The sequence below is a fragment of the Musca domestica genome, unplaced genomic scaffold (assembly GCF_030504385.1).
Source record: "Musca domestica strain aabys unplaced genomic scaffold, Musca_domestica.polishedcontigs.V.1.1 1, whole genome shotgun sequence".
NCBI lineage: Eukaryota > Metazoa > Arthropoda > Insecta > Diptera > Muscidae > Musca > Musca domestica.
Genome location: NW_026712114.1, coordinates 28,668,954 through 28,692,720, shown reverse-complemented (window position 1 = coordinate 28,692,720; position 23,767 = coordinate 28,668,954).

The following is a 23,767-nucleotide window of genomic DNA, read 5'->3' as shown; positions in this document are numbered from 1 at the left end:
CCTTTGCTTACTTGTTTTGGTTACATTTGGTACTATTTTTGAATGACTCTTAGTTTTTGAAAACATGTTTTTTCATCTTTTAATAAAAATTGAAGCGTTTAAGACCATTTAGTCTTGCTGATTGTAGTTTTAATTTCCTCAATGACATGTTGGAATCAAATTTGCTGTGTCAAGCTATTGCATTATAAAAACGAGACTATTTGTTTCTATGAGTCCCACATATTTATTGACAGCTTCAATGCAATCACCAGCAGCAGTGATGACAGTGACAAATTAAGATGTCAAAAAATAATAACAATGCTAAGAAAAAAATCAAACTGTCTGGTACATGTACTAATGTGTTTCTGACGTTTTTTTTTCCTACTTTCAAGAAGGAAGTGCTACTATACAATACATGATATGATGTAAGACGTGATTGAAGGGTTTTTACTTGCATAAGAATATTAATTGTTGTTACCCACTAACTAAAAACGTTAAGAGAATCTTGGCGAATATTAAACTATTGGTGTTAGGTTTATAAAAACATTTCAAGAAAACAAAACATTCTCCTTTACCCAAACACAAAGTCCCCTGACCCATGAAATCAAACAATGGCTTGCCATTCCACCAATTCAACACATTTTTCTTTGAATCAAAGTGTCAACTGGCGAAGGTGATATTTTTATCAGCTACTTTCATTCCGCATTACATGGGGAAAACAATTTCCGTTGCAACGAGAATTTCCTTCTCACACATATCCAATACAAACTGCTACATCATGTATAGCTAATTTATAGTCGTGTTTCCTTCGAATGATCTACGACTCACTGGTGTTGGAATAAAAGAACCACTACTACTCACCGCCAGTTTACTTTCAATTCTATCGCTGCGATCACTTTCAATTGCCAATGTTTTCAAGCGTCTTTACATCAGCTAAGCCACTTAATCAATGACTTGACTCTGTTTCAATAACGTCATTATTAAACGGACAACTGCGCTCTGATGTTGCCTCCAAGTCTAATCCGAGTAAGATGACACTTCGTGGAAAAATCTAGCAGCAAACATTTACATATACGCACCTGGCGCATTTGGAGGTATGTGTTCGTTCATCTTCCGCAAAACACTATGAGCGGCTGCAAAAGAAAAAAATATCATAGCTTGAAGTTGTTTGAAAAGATGTCTCGCCAAAGTGAATTATTTGTAGATCTAAAAACTTCACAGATCAGCCAGCCAGCCAACCAGCCAGCTTGGCTAGTCACATGCTTTATGTCTCCCCATTGCAGCAAAAACGCGTCACATCTCTTCCTCTATGTGTGCGCGACCGTGACTAGCTGGCCGGAGAAACAAAAGCAGGAAATGCCATTTAACTATGAAAGTTGTTTGGGGAAGCTGTACTGACACTTTGCCGCCGGTTGCCGGTATGCCAGATTTTTTCGTTTCTCCTTGTCAGCTGTTTGCTAAGCTAAGCGTGGTCCGCTGTGTGGTCGGGTTAAGGAAATTTTGCACCGACATTTATTCGCCATAAAGACCTTAGGTGAGAACGCGTCAATTTTCTCAGTTTTTTTTTTTTATTTTTCTCGTTTTGCTTTGTTGTTTTTTAAATTTGCTCTTCACATACCTTCGTGAAATTTATGATTTGAAAGTGAAAACTGGGTGGTCTGCAACGGCAGATAATAATGATGGTCATAAATTTTGTTTTTAACTATTAATATTAAATGTTGTCGTGTGAAATTGCCAATAAAGAGAAAACAAAAGTAAAAACTATTTTGTTTTGAAGTTAAGCAGAGGAAATAGAAAACATTTTTTCTAGTGCCTTGGAAATTTTTTCGACTTTTATATGTGAAAAAAAGGGAATAATAATGACCCAAAATATTCGTCGGAGACCAAATACGTCAATTTAAAGATGGTTATGGTTCAGATCAAATCGCCTTCTGTGGTAATTATTTTATTTTGATACCCCCGCCATTAGGGAACGAATCTAATTAAAAAAGTGTATAATGCACCTTTTCCGAATTATTTTTACAAGACATTGTACAACACTGATTGTATAGCCAAATTTTTGTCTTCTTTACGCCAAAACGTTTTCAGAATTTTTCAGTTTTTATACCCTACACCACAAGGTGGTCAGGGTATTATGTCTTTGTGCATTTGTTTGTAACAGGCAGAAAGAAACAAGATAGACCCATAGTTCCTTTTGATGATCTGCATAGAATCACATTCTGAGTCGATTTATGCATGTCCGTCCGTCCGTCTGTCCGTCTGTCCATGTATTTTTGTAAACAAAGTACAGGTCGCATTTATTGCCCGATCCAGATGAAATTTTGCAAAGATCTTTTGTTTGGCCCAAGGACGAACCCTATTGAAATTGGAGATAATCGGTCAAGATTTAGCTATAGCTTCTATATATATTGTTCATCCGATTTGTTATGTTTGTCTATCGCCGCCGTAATATGCACTATGCAACAACAATATTTGGAGAAATATGTCAAATATAGCTCAGAAATACCTGTGCTAAATTTTATCGAGATCGGTTCAGATTTGGATATAGCTCCCATATATAACTTCGTCCGATTTACCTTTTATTGTGCACCAAACGTCTAATATTTGTCCAAATGGGATGGAATTTGGCACTTACGAGCGAATTGAGTCTAGAAGCTAGTATGTCAAATTTGGTGAAGATCGGTTCAGATATAGCTATAGCTTCCATATATATTATTCATCCGATTTGTTATATTTGTTACCCACAACCGTAATATGCACTCCGCAACAACGATATTCAGTCAAATATATCAAATACAGCTCAGAAATATATTTGCCAAATTTTATCGAGATCGGTTCAGATTTTGATATAGCTCCCATATATATCTTTATCCGATTTCAAATTAATTATGCACCAAATGGGCAATACAATTCCGAATTTAAAAGATACAAATGCTTCGGCATATTTAGTCCTTTGAACTTTAAATTATAATTATAATCATAGCGTGTATGATTGAATTCTCCCATAAAAACTTTTAATTGTTATGTGGAGCTCTACTTAATTAGCAAAGTGGTGTAGGGTATCATAAAGTCGGCCCCGCCCGACTTTAAGACTTTCTTTACTGGTTATTACTGGATTTTTGCCATCGAGGTTTTTATCCTCTCTCCTACAAATATTTACTTGACACAATTTGTACCATGACACAATAACAGAATAAAGCTACCTACTAAACATGTAAAAAAGCTGTAAATTCGGCCGACCACAATTTAAATGAGAGGAACCATTATATGGGGGCTACATGGTCGATTTCCAACACCAAAAGTCCTGCAGACATAATATACATTTGAACCAAATTTTATCAACCAACTTAATTTCGTTCGGAAGCTCGAGTGATTTCCACAGACGGACAGATGGACGGACATCGCTAAATCGACGGTTGAATATATACATGGGAGCTATATCTAAGTTTGAGCAGATTCTCGCCAATTTCAATAGAATTCGTCCATGGGCCAAATAAATGCTAATTAAATAATGATTTCATCTCAATCTGATAATAAATGGGACCTGCAGTTTGTTCACAAAAATACATTGACAGGCGGACGGACTGACGGAGGAAGAGACGGCCTAAAATGCCGACTCAGAAAGTGATGGTATGAAGATCCTCGAAAGTAACTAAGTTAAAAACAAATACACAAAAACATAATAATCTTACACCTTTGGAAAGGAAAAGATAAATTCGATTTATCGACTTCAAATTTCGAACATCTGCATATTTCTAACAACTCTAAATCTGTTATGAAGATCGGATAGAAAAAAAATCCTTCTTCTGGTATCTCCCCAAAATGGATTACATTTTTGAATAACGACGAATAACATAAAAGCATAAATAACGGCCGATTCTTTCACAACTTCGCAATTCTCAATATTAATAAGAAAACAACTTCTGGTCTGAGGATGGAATATATGATTGTAGTCCATACAGGGTGATATGAAAAAACTGCAACCAACTTCAGACTGTTGTCATATCTAAGCCACTCGTCTGACAGCTGTTAAAATTATTCCGCTGATAGCTCATTATATTGTTTACAAGCATACAAAAGCATTTTAGTGAGAATTTTCCAGAAAAAAAGTTATTCGTGATGGAATTCAAGCGTGATAGTGTGATTTCTTTATATTTGGCTGGAAAACCACAAATCGATATGGTAGAGCACTCCAGCATTTAAATGTGAATTATTCTTTTGTGGAAGTGGACGGAAGTGGAAACAACAACATCAGCAGAAATGGTTCGAAAAATAAAAAAGCGACTTGATCGAAACCCGCGCCGCAGTGGCCGAAAAATGGCTCTAGAGCTGAACATATAGCAATATTCCATTCGGCTAATATTGAAATTGAGCTCGGGGTAAAGCCATTGAAATTCCAAAAAGTGCAAGAACTTACACCGCAGCACAAGAAAATATACTCAAAAGTGCTTGGCCGAAAGTGGTGAACTGCCTAATTTGGTTTTCTCCGTCTCCGATGAGAAAACATTCGTTGTTAAGCAGTTTGTAAACAAACGAAAAGATCGTGTTTTCTTGCCAAAGAGGTCAGCTGAAAATATGCACCTTCGGTTGGCCACCAGAACCCAAGCGCTGCCATGGTGACGGTGTGAGCCGCCATAACAGCCGATGGTCGTTCTCCGCTCAATCGTGGCATCAGAATAAATGCCGAATATTATCGCGAAAATATTCTGAAGGGTTTATTAAATCCTTGGGCACGCAAACATTTTGGCCTCAGACCTTGGACATTCCAACAGGACTCAGCACCATCACACTAAGCACGCGCCACCCAAGCATGGTTACAAAATGAGGTTCGCTTTCTTTGAGCGTTTTGTTTTATAAAATCTTGAACCCAATGTGGGGGTCGTAGCAGAAGAAATGGTGGGTCTCTACAATCTTTGTTAGTCTGTCTGAAGTCTGAATGGAATCGGATGTAGATTTCGCTTTTTATGAGCTTCATGGATATTCAAAATGTTAACCTGTTGTGGGGGAGGTACCAGAAGGAGTGGACCGATATATCCCCTCTTTACAGAATATCTTGCATTAGTAGAAATAATGGGATGTATGAAACTTGAAGAGAACCGGATGCTTATTTGCATTTTTTTAGTTTTTTGAATCTTTGATCCTTTGTAGGGGAGGTGCTAGAAAGAATGGTCCGATTTCTACTTTCTTTAAAACAGATCTTGTGTTGATAGAAATATTGATATGTGCCAAGTCTTAATGAAATCGGATGGTCAACCAAAACGGTGACTCTTTGTAGGGGAGGTACCAGAAAGATTTATTCCAGACCTTGGTTCAACAAGAATATTGTGATGTGTGTAATTTGGAGACAATCAGCCTCTTGCATCAAATTTTTAAGAGTTATAATTATTCAACATTTTTACCCTTTTTGGGGGAAGTACTTGATGGAATTACCGATATCATACCTAACTTAGAGCTGATGCAAATATTAGGATCGCATTTTCACATTCAATACTCTCTTCCAACATAATGAATATTTTATTCGTTTTATATTTATATGTATATTTCTAGTCCATTTCGTGTTTGACTGAAGCCATGCAATAAAAAATAAACCCTTAGAAAAAAAAAACAGTTAAGATATCTAAAATCAATTTTTTTTTTTGTTAACAGAGTTCATGCCCATTTTCATGTACTTCCGAAGTGGTGTAAAATAATTATTGCAATAGGGGAGGATAAAGAAAAATCTTTCACATATGATATGAATTTTGCCGACCTGGCGTCGAATTTGGAGTCTGGTCACAAAATGGCAGGACTCCGCCTAGCCATGTGAAATTTCTAAAACAAGTTGGTTTTATAGGATTTTGCTACCCTTGGAGCATACCTATTATACCACAATGGTGGGTCACTATGAAATATTGTTCGGTTGCATAAATGCTGGGTGGATTAAAATCCTATTTAGCTACACACATCCGAAATAGCGAATAATACTTCTGTATGTTTAAAATCTTCGCCCCAACATTATAAAATACACAATTTTCAAATGCGCAAAACTAGCCAGATGGGTAACCGAATATATTGAATATATCATACTTTACATCAACAGGCAATCTTGTGTAAATGTTGTACGATTGTAGCTGTATTCTTACTACAGGGTTGCCCATATTCGACGGACCCATCTGGCAACGCCATAACTTTTGATAGAGATGTCACATCGCTTAATGACATACCACGTTTGAAGCGTCAGTCCAAGCAGATTTTTACCATGAACCAATACACGCCACTCGAGCGCTCTGAAATAGTTGACATTTACATTCAACAGAAAAAGTCAATTGTGAAAACTCAACGTGCTTTTAAAACATTAAAAAATGTGAGAAGCGTTTATACGAAAAATTTTCGACTTGTAAGGCTCTTTCTAATCCGAAGAGGCCATATAAAAGACGACCAAGGCGATCGGCCGAGAATATCGCTGCCGTACGAGCCAGTGTTGAGAGGTCCCCAAGAACATCCCAAAAACGCCGTTCTCAGCAGTTGGGCATGGCTCGGTCCACTTTACAACGGATTATTCGCATTGATTTACATTTCTTCCCGTACAAAATTCAGTTGACGCAAAGAATGTTGCCTGCGGACAAGCCTCGTCGATTGGAATGGGCCCAAAGAGTCATCGAAATGGCCGAAGATGACGAGCAATTTTGGAACAAAGTTATCATGTCCGATGAAGCCCATTTCACATTGAATGGGACCGTAAATAAGTAAAATTGCCTTTTTTGCGTCACTGAAAATCCTCAGGAGATTCAAGAGGTGCCCGATGAAGCCCATTTCACATTGAATGGGACCGTAAATAAGTAAAATTGCCTTTTTTGCGCCACTGAAAATCCTCAGGAGATTCAAGAGGTGCCTCTTCATGACGAAAAAGTCACAGGTTAGTGCGGCGTTAGTGCGAAAACGGTCATTTGGTTTACGGTCAAAGGTTTACGTTAACACGCCAAGGACCGTAGAAGAGCTCAGGGACAACATTCGTGAAGAAATAGCCGCCATTCCGGCCGAAATGATGGCAAAAACGATGGAAAATGCAGCAAAAAGGGGCACAATACGTAATCAACGCCAGAGGCGGCCATTTGGGAGCTATCATATTCAAAAACTGATGTAAACAAATCTACTTGGAACAAATTAAATGATTAACATTGCCAACCGCAAAATTTTTATTTTTTTCTTTGTTTAAAAAAAAAAAAAAACATTGGTCCGTCGAATATGGACAACCCTGCATGTTAATATTTCGGTTCTTAAGGGCTCCAAACTCACCAATCTTCACTATCAAAGGGGATTTCCAATACATTAACCCAGTTTCTGTCAGATGAATTAATTGACATTTTATTGGAACTTCATTGCAATATTATAACTGAAATAACGAATAATAAAATTTGAAACTCATGCTGATTTTTTCGGATTTCTCTAATCAAATGATGGTACAAAGATGATAAAAGTACATTTTTTATAAAGAAATAAAAATGACAAGTAATACTCTATGGATTTCTCAAAAGTGGCGAGTAGGCGTTCAAATTGTTTTGGCATTATGACTTGCCTAATGTGCTAAATAATACATCATACATGTGTCCATTTCATTTCCAACTTCCTTGTAAATGTTTCATGTTCGAACGGACAACAATAGCCACCCCAGTTATGGCCAGAGAGATAAAAGTATAAAAACATGAAATATGTCTTTCCTCAGCAATTATGGTTTGGCGAAACAAATGAAAAACAATGAATTTTGTATAAATAATTAATTATTTATAAACAATTTTTAACTGTCATGTTATAACATGATGTCGACAGACACATTGGAAACATATCTGTATGTGCGAGTATAAAGAAAAAAGCTTGTAAGGTTTCTTATTGGCCGACGATTGCTTCATGGATTTTTCGATTTCTTCTTGTACTTGTATAATTTTAAGAAAAAAAGATACTTGTATTTCATTCATTCATGCAGTCATCAAAGTGTGTCAATAATGGATAGCTGATACTTGTATCTGCTGTCAACCCACCAGCCACGGCAACATGGATACCAAATTGCGTGTTATTTTTACCAAAATAGCCATGACTCAAAATCTATGATTTTTATTATTCAATCAAAAGAGTTGAGCAAAAAACGCATTGTGACACGCACAAAGCAATTCACATATTTGCCAAACTCTAAGTAGTAGCTTTTCGAAATCTCTGTGGACCATGGCTGAACAAGAAAAATCTCAATTGTCATCATCTACATAAATGTGTAATTGATGCAGCATGGACGCATGCCTCTTTATGTGCAATGAATTTGTCCACCATTCGTCATCCGCAATAGACCCCATGTCATGTGACGTTCGTGGCGTCCAAACCTCGCATTTGAAAAACTATATTGGATTTTTATTTTTTGAGTAAAATATGAAGAATCATCCTCAAATAAGATAGCAAAATAATGTGTTCTTTTTTGGTTTTTAGTTTAATATTGCAAAGGTGATGGTGCAAAAATGTTAATGTTTCATCAACACAGTTTTTGAAGAACCAATATCGTTGTTGAACACTATAGGTCATCCAAAATATTTATACTCAAGTCACTTTTTACAATTTTTATACCCTACAACACTATGTGTTGGGGGTATTATAAGTTTGATTGGGCCAAAAATTATGTAACACCTCGAAATATTGGCTTCCCATATAGGAAAGTATATATGGATCTACCTATCTCGCCGAGCTGAATCGATCTAGCTATATATGTAAGTCTGTCCGTCCGTATGTCTGTCTTTCCGTGTTAATTTGTAATCACGCTACAGGTCACAATTATGGTCCGATCCTCACCCTCCCAATTTTGCATGGAGTTGGGGTTATTGTCAGAATAGAAGCCTATTGCTTAGCGTTTGAAAACTAAACATTTTCCTGATTTTGTAGTTACTCTATAGGTCGCAATTATATACCAATCGACAAGGAAGTTAGCATCGCGCTAGAGCTTAGGGCTGGTAGAAGCCTTCCAATTTGGATGGTCATCGGGTAATATTTAGTGTGTAAAATAGACCATAAATGTTAATAAATGTCAAAGTAAAATTAAACCGCGAATATTTGTAATCCCGGCGAAGTAACAAATAGACGAAAATATAAAATATCATATGAAATGTCTGACCGTTACGTAGATGCCGATAGTAAATACATCGGATATATATACAATGTGTGAAGACAAAGCAAAGGAATGTATAAAAGAATAAAATCTAAAAAAATCGCATAAAAATATGCCAATAATCGTGTTAATATAGATTTTGTAATATTTTGTGATCTTTTTTTTACTTTTTTCATATTTTTATAGCATGCGATTTTTATACCCTGCACCACAAGGTGGTCAGGGTATTATGTCTTTGTGCATTTGTTTGTAACAGGCAAAAGGAAACGAGATAGACGCATAGTTCCTTTTGATGATCTGCATAGAATCACATTCTGAGTCGATTTATGCATGTCCGTCCGTCCTTCTGTCTCTCTGCCCATCCGTCTGTCCATGTATTTTTGTAAACAAAGTACAGTTCGCATTTATTACCATATCCAGATGAAATTTTGCACAAATCAGTTGTTTGGCCCAAGGACAAACCCCATTGAAATTGGAGATAATCGGTAAAAATTTAGATATAGCTCCCATATATATCTTCATCCGATTTGCATTTTATTGTGTACCAAACGTGTAATATCAGGCCGAATAGTATGAAATTTTGCACATACTACCAAATTTGGCCTGAAAATTAGTATGCCAAATTTTATCGATATCGGTTCAGATTTGGATATAGCTCCCATATAAAACTTCAACCGATTTACATTTTATTGTGCACCAAACGTCTAATATTTGTCCAAATGGGATGGAATTTGGTACTTACGACCGAACTGAGTCTAGAAGCTAGTATGTCAAATTTGGTGAAGATCGGTTCAGATATAGCTATAGCTCCCATATATACTGTTCATCCGATTTGTTATATTTGGTACCGACAGCCGTAATATGCACTCCGTCACAACGATATTCAGGGAAATATATCAAATACGACTCAGAAATATCTTTGCCAGTAAAGAAAGTCGGCCCCGCCCGACTTTAAGACTTTCTTTATTGGTTTCGATTTGACTTAGAATATTGAAGTACACATTTTGTAATATTTTTTCGCCTTACAACACTGCTTGGGTTTATTATATGCAGATTGCAATTATCGTCCGATCCTCACGAAAATTCTCATAAGGGTAGGGTTGGGCTCAGAACGGATTTGCTTATTATTTTTAAAGATGGTCCTAATATATTTGTGGGTTGAAATGGGCCAACAACTAAATATGTTCCTAATTTTGCAGTCGTTATTAAAGTCACCAATAGAAACCAAAGAACACGAAATCTCGCATGAAATTAGAGTTTATTTTTTGTGAAAAATACCAACATTTCTATTTTACCGAAGCGCTGAAAATAACTTTCAGGCGAATTCCAAAATACACAAATGGCAAACTTTTGGCTTTTTTGTGTTGATTTCATTGCCGATTATAGCAAAATATTGTAGACAAGCAAATTATATACGTAAGTCAACATTTAGAGCTACAGATGAACCTCTTGCATTTTGGGATGATCGCAAAATATTTAGGGGTTTAAATGAACCAAAAACAGAAAAAAATTCCTGAGCACACAATTGGAACCAATCGACGCATACTTAGCATGAGAAGATGGTTAAGAAGTCTAGCATTTTTTATGACCATTGAATTACATTAATCTGTAACTAATAGCATCACAGAGTGCGTAATATTGGGCAAATGTCCCTGGTCAAAAAGCTAAGGGTAATATTTGGCCAGTGCTCTATGACATAAATTTAAAAACAAAATTTTCCAATCATTGATTTTATCCAGAAAATTATAAAACTTTTAATTCAACCATTTAGTTGAAAGATTTTTAAAGTCTGATATTTTTGGTTAGGAGAAACGTTAAAACATATAACCTTTTAAATACGGAAAGTTAATGAAACTGGCGATTTATATATAGAGAAAAAATCCTAAAAAATCTGATATCAAGGTCTGGGAAAATATTTCAAATTAAGATCAACAATTTGAAGTTGTTGACAAATATTAAAAAAACTCATTTTTGTCCGGGAAGTTCTTTACATTTATTTTAAAATCTACAATTTATGGAAAATTCACCCTTTCTTATCGGTTAGAAAATACTTTGAATTATTATTTTTTTTATCTAGGACTCATATATCTGGAAATTATATTTTTAAAAATGCACAAGCTTTACTTCCCTGAAAAATATTTTGAAATTGAAAAATATTACAAAAGTAAAAATTTATTAGTACTTGAAGAATATGTTTAAAATTCCACTATCCATAGTCCATGAAAACTAGATAAAACAATCTAAAATGTATCAGTCAGTTTCGCCGACAAATGTATACCCTCAGCCAATATTTGATTAGTTAAACATATTTTGGCATCTGACCCTCTATGGAGTAGATTTGGCCGAAGAAATTGGCCAATATTGTCCATTTCATATCGGACCAAAATAAATACGATATAAATATTGCGACGTGTCAGGTTTGGAATATATCGACTAGTTATGATAGATAAAAGTATTGAAAATTATAACCTCTTGTGAGTGAGTCACCAGAAGGGGTTCAAAGATATATATCATATGCACAACAGATATTGCATTAGCTAAAATGTTTGTATGTGTTTGTTTAAAGAGTGTTGAATGCTTATTTCGCTTTCTTTTTTAGTTTTGTTTTTCATAATCTTGAACCATATGTGGAGCAGGTAGCAAAATAAATGGTCCGATATGTACCATCTTTGTAACAGTTTTTGTGTTGATGGAAATATTGAGATATACCAAGTCTTGAATGGAATCGGATGTTAATTTCGCTTTGTATGGGCTTCATGGATACTCAACATTTTGAGTCTTTGTGGGAAGGTACTAGAAGAAATGGTCCGATCTCTACCTTTTTTATAACAGATCCTGTGTTAATAGAAATATTCAGATGTGCCATATCTAAATGGAATCGGAAATTCATTTCGCGTTTTATGAGCTCAATGGATATTCAAAATTTCCACATTTTGTGGGAGAGGTACCAACAGGAGTGTACCGATGTATTCCATCTTAACACCAAATTTTGGGTTCATAAAAATATTGGGATGTGTGAAATTTTAGGACAATTGGACTCTTACATCACATTTTATGAGAGTTGCAATTATTCAAAATGTTGACCATTTGTGGGGGAGGTACATGATGGAGTGGACCGTTATTGTCCATTTTCGCACCTGACCTAGCACTGATGCAAATATTAGGATTTGCAAAGTTGGAGCAAAATCGGATTATCGTGTCTCTATCTGAGCAAAAAATATATTTTTTTGAAAAATTCGACCTTTTGTGGGGGAGGTACCAGAAGGAATGCACCGATATTGCCCATCTCCGAACTCGATCTAAGTTTGACAAAAATTTTACGATGTACCAAGTTTGGACCAAATCCCTTCGTGAGTTAATGTGCACACCAGCCAGACAGACGGACGGACATCGCTGGATCGACTCCAAATGTTCTGAAGCGGATTTGGTCCAAAGAGACATAGATTCTAAAACCCTTATTTCGACTAGGCACGTTCTGACCGTATCATATGATATATACCCTCTGTAGCCATATGGCTGAGGGTATAGTTACTTCCGGGTTCTGGTCCTCGAAAATATTTAAAAAAAGAAATTCAAGTTGCTAAGACATTGATAAATAATAAAACTAGTAAGGAAAGGAAAAGTCAAAAGTTCGTCGGTGCCGACTATATGATGCCCTATACCGATATGCGTATATAGTAGATCTCCCGTAACAAAAAACTATGAACCTTATTTTAATGCATAAAATGGCTACAGTAGTCACAATTTGGGAACTATATCCAACTCTGAATCGAGATGGTTGGTATTGAAAATGAGATATATTGGTATTTTTTCACTAATTTGTCTAAAATGTTGTATTCGTAGTTCGCAACGGGTTCCAGTTCCCGTGGCGGAACAAAGTATATATAGGTCCACGTTTTAGTACAGCCCCCATACAACGGTACCTCCGGGTATTGCGTATTTTGATTATTTTTGTCACATATTTTCACGAATTTGTCTAAAAATTGTATTTGTAGTTCGCAATGGGCTATAGCTCCGATGGAAAAACATTGAATATTTAGGTCCACGTTTCTTACTTGTTTCTTTACTGCTGTTAAAAGTAAAAATATAAATATGAAGTTTAGTAAAAATATAGACAGTACCAGTAACAATAACTGAAAATTGAACTTTGAATAACATCCAACATTTGGCAATTTTCAAAAAAAAAAAAAAATCCGTTAAAAATGCTGTAAAAATCTTAAAAATACCGAATGTAGCCGTTATATTGGGGTCTATACGGCGACATGTATCTGCATACGCAACCTTTGGCATTAGCCAGTAGAATATTCTAATGCAAAACTTGAAAAAAATCGGTGAATAATGTCGCTAAAATCATCAAAATACCGAGTATAGAGAGGTACCATTATATGGGGGCTATACGAAGATGTGGACCTGCACAAACAATTTTCTGTCATTGGCTGTAGTGTCCATTACGAACAACAAATACCAAATTTGAAACAATTCCGGTGAATAATGTCGATAAAATGATCAAAATAACGAATATGGGGAGGTACCGTTATAAGGGGGTCATTTTCAATATCAAAAGTTCTGCAGACACAATATCCATTTGAGTAATATTTTATCAACCTACTTCATTTCGTTCGGAAGCTAGAGTTATTTCCACATATGGACGTCGCTAAATCGACTTTGTGGGGTCTAAAATATATATTTCGAGGTGTTACAAACGGAATGACAAACTTAATATACCCTCAATACTATGGTGGAGGGTATAAAATTATGGTTTGTATATATAAATTTGATATGTAAAGAGAATATTTGCAGTTTTTATGTTAAAAGTTATTGCATTCATGCTTTTGATTTTTCTCACAGGTAAAAAAGTAAAAATAAAATAATTTTCAATTTTCTTCCAAATGTTATGTACACCATTCCCCTGTATCACATAACAATACTTTTATTATTTTTTCTGCCAAATCTATGAAAGGAATTATTACAAAATATGGCCAACAACTTGTTGTTTTGACCATTTTTTCGCCATGAGTTGGCAAAGTCAGTCAGCCAACAAGAAGCATTCATCTATAATTTTGATGAAAATTGATTTTGATTATTCATGACATTTATTATGAGTTGGTTTTTTTGAAAGTAAACAACAAAAATATTTCATACGCTGAGCTTCACATAACGATCGAGGATTACAGAAATACTTCAAAAACAATTCAACTAGCTAAGCTCGTAGCGAGCATTAATACCTGTGAGAATTCGAATGAGTCAAAAGCGGCACGATCGCATAAATTTGGGATTATCGATTTTTGTGTGTGTTGGAGTGTCTTAAAATTGTCAGATTGGTATTATGGAAGACATTTACGCATCTTAACTAGTCTTGCGTTGCTTGGAAAAGTTGGTTTTTGGCTTTTATTTTGTGAGATTATTTGATTGTCTAATGTCAAAATCTATGAATTAGTTTGGGGTTCATCAATGTGTAATACCTTAAAAATTAGTTAATATCATATTAACGTAGAAAACTCATGGGAATTTTAATCTTAACGTAATTTTGTAAGAAAAGAATTTGAATTGGTAATTAAAATGAGTAGCAATATATTTTAAAAATATGTAATCATAATTAAGTAATAATGGGAGAAGTGTACTTTGGGATTGGCACATTTGCAAAAATATGAACTATGTGTTAACATTTTTGATAAGGGGGCAGAGCAGCAAAAGAACAGCTACTCACAGGGTGAGATAAAAAATTGCAACCAACTTCAGACTGCTGTCAATTCTAAGCCAATCGTCCTAGAGCTGTTAAAAAAATTCAAGTGAAAGCTCTTTATACTGTTATTTTCAAGAAAAAAGTTATTCGTGATGCAATTCAAGCGTGATTTCTTTATATTTGGCTGAAAAACCACAAGTGCCTATCGTTAGAGCACTCCAGCATTTAAATGTGTATAAATTTTTTGTGTCACGGCGCTCGTTACCGTGATACTGGTAGCGTAGCCCGACTTAAAAGAAGTAGACGGAATAAACAGCAACATCAGCAGAAATGGTTCGGAAAGTAAAGAAGCGACTTGATCGAAACCCGGGGAAAGATGGCTCATGAGCTGAATATATCGCAATATTCCATTTGGCAAATATTGAAAAATAAGCTCGGGGTAAAGCCATTGAAATTCCAAAAAGTGCAAGAACTTACACCGCAACAGAAAGAAAATAGACTCAAAAGAGCTAAAGAGTTGCTTCGCTTGGTCTAAAGTGGTGAACTGCCGAATTTGGTTTTCTCTGATGAGAAAACATTCGTTGTCCAGCAGTTTGTAAACAAACCAAATTATCGTGTTTACTTGCCAAAGAGGTCAGCTGAAAATGTGCACCTTCGGTTGGCCACCAGAACTCAAGCGCCGGCCATGGTGATGGTGTGGGCCGCCATAACAGCCTATGGTCGCTCTGCGCTCGTATTAATCGATCGTGGCTTCAGAATAAATACCGAATATTATCGCGAAAATATTCTGGAGGGTGTATTAAAGCCTTGAGCACGCAAACATTTTGTCCGCAGACTCAGCACCATCGCACTCAGCACACGCCACCCAAGAATGGTTACAAAATGAGGTTTCTCGCTTCATTTCCAGCGCACAATGACCACCAAAATCTCCGGATACCAAAGCAAGGAAAGCAAGGTTAGCACTAAAAATACCAAGCGCTTCGCTGGGCAACTTCCGGGCAGCGCTTGACGGTTTCATTGGCCGTTTGAAGGCTATAATTCGTGCCAAGGTGACAAATTCGAACAAATCTAAACTTATTCTAAATTTTGATGCTCTTTCCAACATTCAATAAAATCTAAAAAAAAAATTAAAAATCACGGCGTTTAACTTTTTTGCAGTTTTGTTATCTCACCCTGTACTTTGGGCGAGCTGCCCCTGTATAAGCTAGTTAGTAGATTGAATTGTAAATATTTATAATTGCCAAGAATTGATCAGAAACTTCATTGTATGGTAATGAAAATATTGCTGAGTAATGTTAAAAGAGAGATTGGTGGCTTCACTAATTGAATTCGAATGTAAATTTTACTGTACTTTTGTGTGATTACCATGGAAGTTTGAGAAATTTTTATAAATATTTGTATGAGTAAAATAGTCTTATTCATATTCTCGGAAGAAAACTAATTGTATCCTTCATAAAATAATTGCCCTCATTGAGGCTTAGCTTTACATCTTCGCAGTGGTTAGCATCATTGCAAGGGCACTTCTTGCAAAATTTGCATACAACGAAAAAAATCTAATTCCATTTATTTTCCAAAATGCTCCATTAATTTCTGGTTTCTTCTTTCTAATGCACACGTACACACGCGGCTTATCACCGGGGCGGCGTTAGTGACTTTTGTCTTTGTTCGCGAGCAATCTATCTGAGAGGCTATTTCATTCCAGCTGATATGCCTATGCCATTTTAATGCTCTCCGATTTATATCTAGTTGCAGTTCACTTCTTCCTCTTTTTCATTTCGGTTCAACAGAAAATGCACACGTGCATATTTTGCGGTTTTCCAGAGTTTTTTTTTTATCCACGCACATGGATATTTATATGTGTATATGTGTGTTTGAAGTTCAACATATGGGTAACCACATAATGACATTGTAAATGTTTTGTAATAACTGACCGACTGACTTAGAATCAAATCCCAGAAGAAACAGCTAAAGCCAGAATGTTGAAATTTTGCACGAGGTCCGCTATTGGTGTGTAGGCATGTGATTATGATGGCCTTTTGAAAATTCGTACTAAAATGGTACGAAAAGTACAAAAATTTACTAAAAGTTGAATACTATGTATTGGAAAACAAGAAAAAACACTGTAAGTTCGACCAGGCCGAACTTTGAATGCCCTCCACCATTTGGAATAAAAATTGGCAATTTTCAAAAAAAAAAAATAAATAAATAAATAAATAAAAATAAAATAAAATAAAAAATAAATAAAATCCGTTAAAAATTTTGTTAAAATCTTAAAAATAGCGAATATAACCGCTATAATAGGGTCTATACGACGACGTGGATCTACATAGGCAAGTCTTGTCATAAGTCATTACAATATTCAAATGGGAAACTTGAAAAAAATCGGTGACTACTGAAGTTAAAATCATCATAATACCGAATATAGGGAGGTACCTTTATATTGGGGTTATACCAAAACATGGATCTGCACAGACAATTTTCTGTCATAGGCTGTAGCATCCATTACGAACTTCAAATACCAAATTTGAAACAATTCTCGTGAATAATGTACCTAAAATCATCAGAATGCTGAATATCGGGAGGTGCCCTTATATGGGGGCTAAAAGAAGACGTAAACCTGCACAGACAATTCTTCTGTTGTAGGCTGTAGTATCCATTTCGAACTTCAAATACCTATTTTCAAGGAATTCCGGTGAATAATATCGCTAAAATCAACAAAATACCGAATATCAGGAGGTACCGCTATATGGGGCTATACGAGGGCGTGGACCCGCACAGACAATTTTCTGTCTCAAGTTGTAGTATTTATTACGAACTTCAAAAACAAAATTTGAATCAATTCCAGTGAATAATGTCGTTAAAATCATCAAAATACCGAAAGACGTGGGCCTGCACAGACAATGTTCTGTGTTAGGCTGTAGTATCCATCACGAACTTCAAATACCAAATTTGAAACAATTCCGATAAATAATGTCGCTAAAATCATAAAAATACCGAATATCGGAATATACCGTTATATGAGGGCCAAACGAAGACGTGAACCTGCACGGACAAATTTATGTCATAGGCTGTAATATCCATTACGAACTTCAAATACCAAATTTGAAACATTTCCGGTGAATAATGTCGCTTAAATCACCAAAAAGTCAAACATAGGGGGCTATACCAAAACGTGGATATACATGGCCCATTTTCAATACCAAAAGTCTTACAGACATAATACACATTTGAGTAAAATTATATCAACCGAAAGCTAGAGTGATTTCCATAGACGGACAAAGATACTGACATCGCTAAATCGACGTAGAATTTTATGCTGATCAAGAATATATGCACTCTGTGGGGTATGGTGGAGGGTATATAAGGCCTATCACGAACTGTTGGAACAAATCCACAATGTTCGCTGAAGAAGTAGCGAGCACCAGTATTTCATATACACAAAATATACGTTCATGGAGCTCCCCATACCCTTTTTACCGGCGATTGTCTGAATGCATTTAAATGCTTCCGAAGCACATCATTGGCTTTCAACAAATGTACGAAGAACAGTAAATGTTTACTGATTCCTATGTGTCCAGTTGGTCGGTATGCAAAAAATAGGTTCTCGGAACTAGAATATTCATGTGGTGTGGTGTTGCAGCGGGTCCATCAATCGTTGGCGTCTTAAACAAAAAAACCAAACCGAACATGTGTGTGGTAATTTAATACCATGGTCTTTGTTTATCATCTGATGTGTCTTAAAGTTAAACGTAGCAGCGATGGTACACAGGGAAATGAGGTAAAAAACAAAGGAACAAAACAAGTACAGGGAATTAAAAAATAGACCTTAATGAAAGCCGCTTTCACAGTATAGTGCATACCAATGAATGGAGGACGGCTAATACTTGGTTTTTGTGAGAGTGTGCTTTTTCCATTAGATTGCCCAGCAAGTTGGATATTTGTAGCAGTAATTGAACTTTTTTTTCAAATGTTATCCTTTGCCAACAATTTTTTGGTTATCTTTTTATCCCTAATTGCTCCGACAATTAGGCAAAAAGGTAAATGTAATAAATTACCTTTTAGGGCGAGATTGTTGTTGCTGCATTTAATGTGTTAAGGAAATGGCTTTGATGATTGCGAATGTAATGAAAGCTTCAAAAAGGATTTTTTTCTGCTTATTTAAAGCTATTTGCTACATATTGACATTTGTACTAAGATCAATTAGTTTCAGTATACAAAAATATATAGAAACAAAGTTATCGATTTTTAAACATTCTTTTTTGGCGAAATATAAAATTGCAGTTTTTCAAAACGATTTTTCTGCTGGAGTGCAGAATAACACTCCAAGTTTTTTTTTCTGATTCGGATCAAACTTTGGATGCTTGATACTTTTTTAAATGGATGGCGTTCGAAGATGGTTATTATTAGCCCATACCTTCTGGTACGTGCCCAATATATGATCAAAATCATTCCACTCTCAAAAAATCTTCAGTGAATCTACGGGTTTCTCCACACAAATGTCGATAGTGAATCTAATTAGAAGTATATTTCGATGCATCTTTCTGGTGGACTTTTATACCCTCCACCATACATAGTATGGAGGGTATATTAAGTTCGTCATTCCGTTTGTAGCTCATCGAAATAATCATTTTAGACCCAACAAAGTATATATATTCTTGATCAGCGTAACGGTACCCCCCGATATTCGGTATTTTGATGATGTTAGCCACTTTTTCAATGCAATCGTCTGAAAATCCATAAAAGGAGTCCCTTGTGAGCATTTACCCCCTCAAAAAGAATTGTCTATATAGGTCCACGATATCGTATATCCCCCATATAACTGTGCTCCACGATATTCGGTATTTTGATGATGTTAGCCACACTTTTCAATGGAACTGTCTTAAAATCGATATCGTATATCCCCCATATAACGGTACCCCCCTATATTCGCTATTTTGATGATTTTACCCACATTTTTCATCGAAATTGTCTGAAAATCCTCACAAGTAGTTCCATGTGGGTACTTTATACCTCAGCAGAGAATTATCTATATAGGTCGTATAGCCCCATATAACAGTACCCCCGATATTCTTTATTTTGATGTTTTTAGCCACATTTTTCAACGGAATGGTCACAAGGGATTTTTTGTAAACAAGGGGTCCTTTGTGATCACTTTAACCCCGACAGAGAATTCTCTATATAGGTTAACGATAACGTATAGCTCCCATATAACGGTACCCCGCGATATTCGCTATTTTGATGATTTTAGCCACTTTTTCCAATGGAATTATCTGAAAATCCACACAAGGAGTTCCTTGTGAGTACTTTACACCCAGACATAAATTTGTCTTTATAGGTCCACAATATCGTATATCCCCCCATATATCGGCATCTTCCTATATTAGATATTTTAAAGATTTTAAAATAATTTTTAATGGATTTTATTTTATTTTATTTTTTTTTTTTTTTTTTGAAAATTTTCTAATTCGTTCCAAATGGTGGAGGGTATTAAAAGTTCGGCCCGAACGAACTTACAGCTTTTTTACTTGTTATGCTTCATTTTATAGCCTACACTACATAGTAGTAAAGGTATTATGTCTTTGTGCGTTTGTTTGTAACATGGAGAAGGAATCGAGGTAGACTCATAGTTACTTTTGAGGATCTTCATGGAATTACTTTCTGAGTCGATTTATGCATGACAGTCCGTCATTCTGTCGATGTATTTTTGTGAACAAAATGCATTTCTCATTTATTATCCGATTGAGATGAAATCGTCGAAACAGGAGGACGAACTCTATTGAAATTGGCGAGAATCGGTTCAAATTCAACCGGTTTCGGGTTAATTGTACACCAAATGGCCAATATCAGTCCAATTGACCTGAATTTCGGCACATCCGACCGAATTCAGTCAGGAAGCAAGTATTCAAAATTTGGCTATAGCTCCCACATATATGTGTCATCCGATTTGGGGTTCAAAGTCCCTCACAAGCGTCATACGCATTCCACACCAATGATCTTTGATATCAGATATCACATACAGCCCAGAAATACCTCGCCAAATTGTATCAAGATCGGTTCAGATTTGGATATAGGTCTCATGATTATCTTCAACCGATTTCGGGTTAATTGTGCGTCAAGTGGTCAATATTAGTCTAAAAGTCCTGAATTTTGATACATCCGATCAAATTCAGTCTACAAGAAAGTACAGTAAATTCGGAGAAAATCGATTCAGATATAGCTATAGTTCGCATTTATATGTTTCATCCGATTTGGTATTCAAGTCCTCACATTCGTAATTTTTAACCGATTCGGGATTTCGAGAACAATAATATTTCTTACCAGTTATCTTATAGGGCTCGGAAATACCTCTGTCAAATTTAATCAAGATCGATTTAGATTTGGATATATGTCCCATATATACCTTCAACTGATTTCAGGTTAAGTGTGCACCAAATAGCAAACTATAACTGCTCGAAAGCCAAATGTTGATAGGAGGTATCTACTTGAAATATATTCTTTTGTTACGGGAGCTCTACTAAATATGCATAGTGATGTAGGATATCATATAGTCGGCTCCACCCGACTTTTGACTTTTCCTTACTGGTTTAATTTGGAAAACTTGTAATAGATAACAAGTACTATACCATCAAATTTACGAAAGAGATTTTTAATTTAAACAAGTAAAAAAGTTTCGGTCGGTTTTTTTTTAAATCTTTTGACTTCTGGTTTGGTTGATCAAATGTTTAAACCTTTATGCAATTGGTTCCGAAGGAAGTGGCCAATATTGGCCATTTCGTGTCGGACCTAACTAAATATGATATAAATATAGCGACGTGCTAGGTTTGGACTGTGTTGTGTTAATGGAAATTTTGGGATGCACCAAGTCATGAATAGAATCGGATGCCGCTTTTTATGAGCTTCATGGATTTTCAAAATTTTGAGCCTTTGTGGGGGAGGTACCAGAATGAGTGGACCGATATATTCCATCTTAACACCAGATCTTAGTTTTAGGAAAATAATGGAATGTGTGAAATTTTAAGACAGTCGGATTCTAACATCATATTATAATTATTCAAAATGTTTACCCTTTTTGGGGGAGGTACTTGATGGAGTGGACCAATATTATCCATTTTTGTACCAGACCTAGAACTGGCGAAAATATTAGGATTTGTCAAGTTGGAGCAAACCCGGATTACAGCTTCTCTTTCTGCGCAGAAAAAAATATTTTTTTTTTGTTTTTTTTTCTATTGGAAAATTTTGACCTTGTATGGGGAAGGTACCGGAAGAAGTGGACCGATATTATCCATCTTAACACCAGACCTTGCGTTAATATAAATATTTGGATGTGTGAAATTTGAAGACAATCGGGCACTTACATCAAATTTTATGATTTTATGATTCAAAATTTTGATCATTTGTGGGGGAGGTACTTGCTGGAGTGGACCGATATTGTCCATTTTCACACCTGACCTAGCACTGACGTAAATATTAAGATTTGCAAAGTTGGAGCAAAATCGGATTATCCTTCCTCTTTCTGTGCATAAAAAAAATATTTTTTGAAAATTTCGACCTTTTGCGGGGAGGTACCAGAAGGAGTGGACCGATATATTCCATCTTAACACTAGAACTTGGGTTAATATAAATGTTGGGATGTGTGAAATTTTAAGACAATCGGGCTCTTACATCACATTTTATGAGAGTTGTAAATATTAAAAATATTTTTTTTTTTTTTTTGAAAATTTCGAGTGGACCGATATTGCCTATCTCCGAACTTGATCTAAGTTTGACAAAAATATTACGATGTACCAAGTTTGGACAAAATCGGATACTCCCTTCGAGAGTTATCGTGCGCACCAGCCAGACAGACGGACGGACAACGCTAGATCGACTCCAAATGTTCTGAAACGGATTTGCTCCAAAGAGACCTATTGTCTAAAATCGTTATTTCGACTAGACACGTTTTGACCGTATCAAATGATATATACCCTCTGTAGCCATAGGCTGAGGGTATAAAAATTACATTTCTCATATTATTTTAATATTGTTTATCGCAATTGCATATTAAGTACTAGAATCTGGGTATATAAGTTCAATATGTGATACTTAAGTACCCCTTTCATTTTTCCAAAGAGCCCACCAATTTCTGTATAAAGACTTTTATCGAAAAAAATAAAGGTTGTAGCTTCTAAAACGCAGTACAAATTTTGGAACACCCTGCCCTTTTCTATCCCTATTCACCAGGACTGCCACCCGTCAAAAATGCCAACTCCTTTATTCAGTACTTTTGGTGAATTTCAGGAAGTACGATTTGTTAAGAGTGTTTTACATTTACGAACTTTTCGCACTTATAAAGTACGATTTAATCCCACAACACCAAGAGAACATTTAATTTAGGAATTTCCAAAAGTCCTGATTTAGGAAAAGGATCAACTCCATGCACATTTGACAAGTTCTGCCTCTTACCAAGAGCTTTTAAGTTCTTATTGGCCAACTTACCCTCATCCAATACGTTAATATGAATATATACGAATGCTGTATCCTGTTGCATCTTTTGTATTTTTTGTACTTTTGAATTTCGAATTTTCAAAAAAATAACAAAAAAAATATACTGGGTAACCCATTGAAAAAATTTCAGTAATTTCATAAGTCTCAATACAATTATCCACTTATACCGCAATTTTCCACAATTTTTACTTCACGCTAAGTCAAAAATACATAGTGAACGTAAAACATGAATTTCAAACATTTTTGTACTATTTTACCCTTTGAACCACAAGTTCCTCCAAGAAAATTTTAAAGAAAAAACTTTTTCCCTATAGCTCAATAATATATTCATTCAAAGTTTAGAACTTGAAAATATACGAACTTCCAAGGAATTACCCGTATTTAAACCTCTAAATCAAGAGTGCTCTTTTTAGGAAAACTCCAAATATTAGCTTCAACCCAGGTACTATTAAGTACTTTTCCTCGCCCTAATTCAATTTCATTGGTCAGAACAATAACAC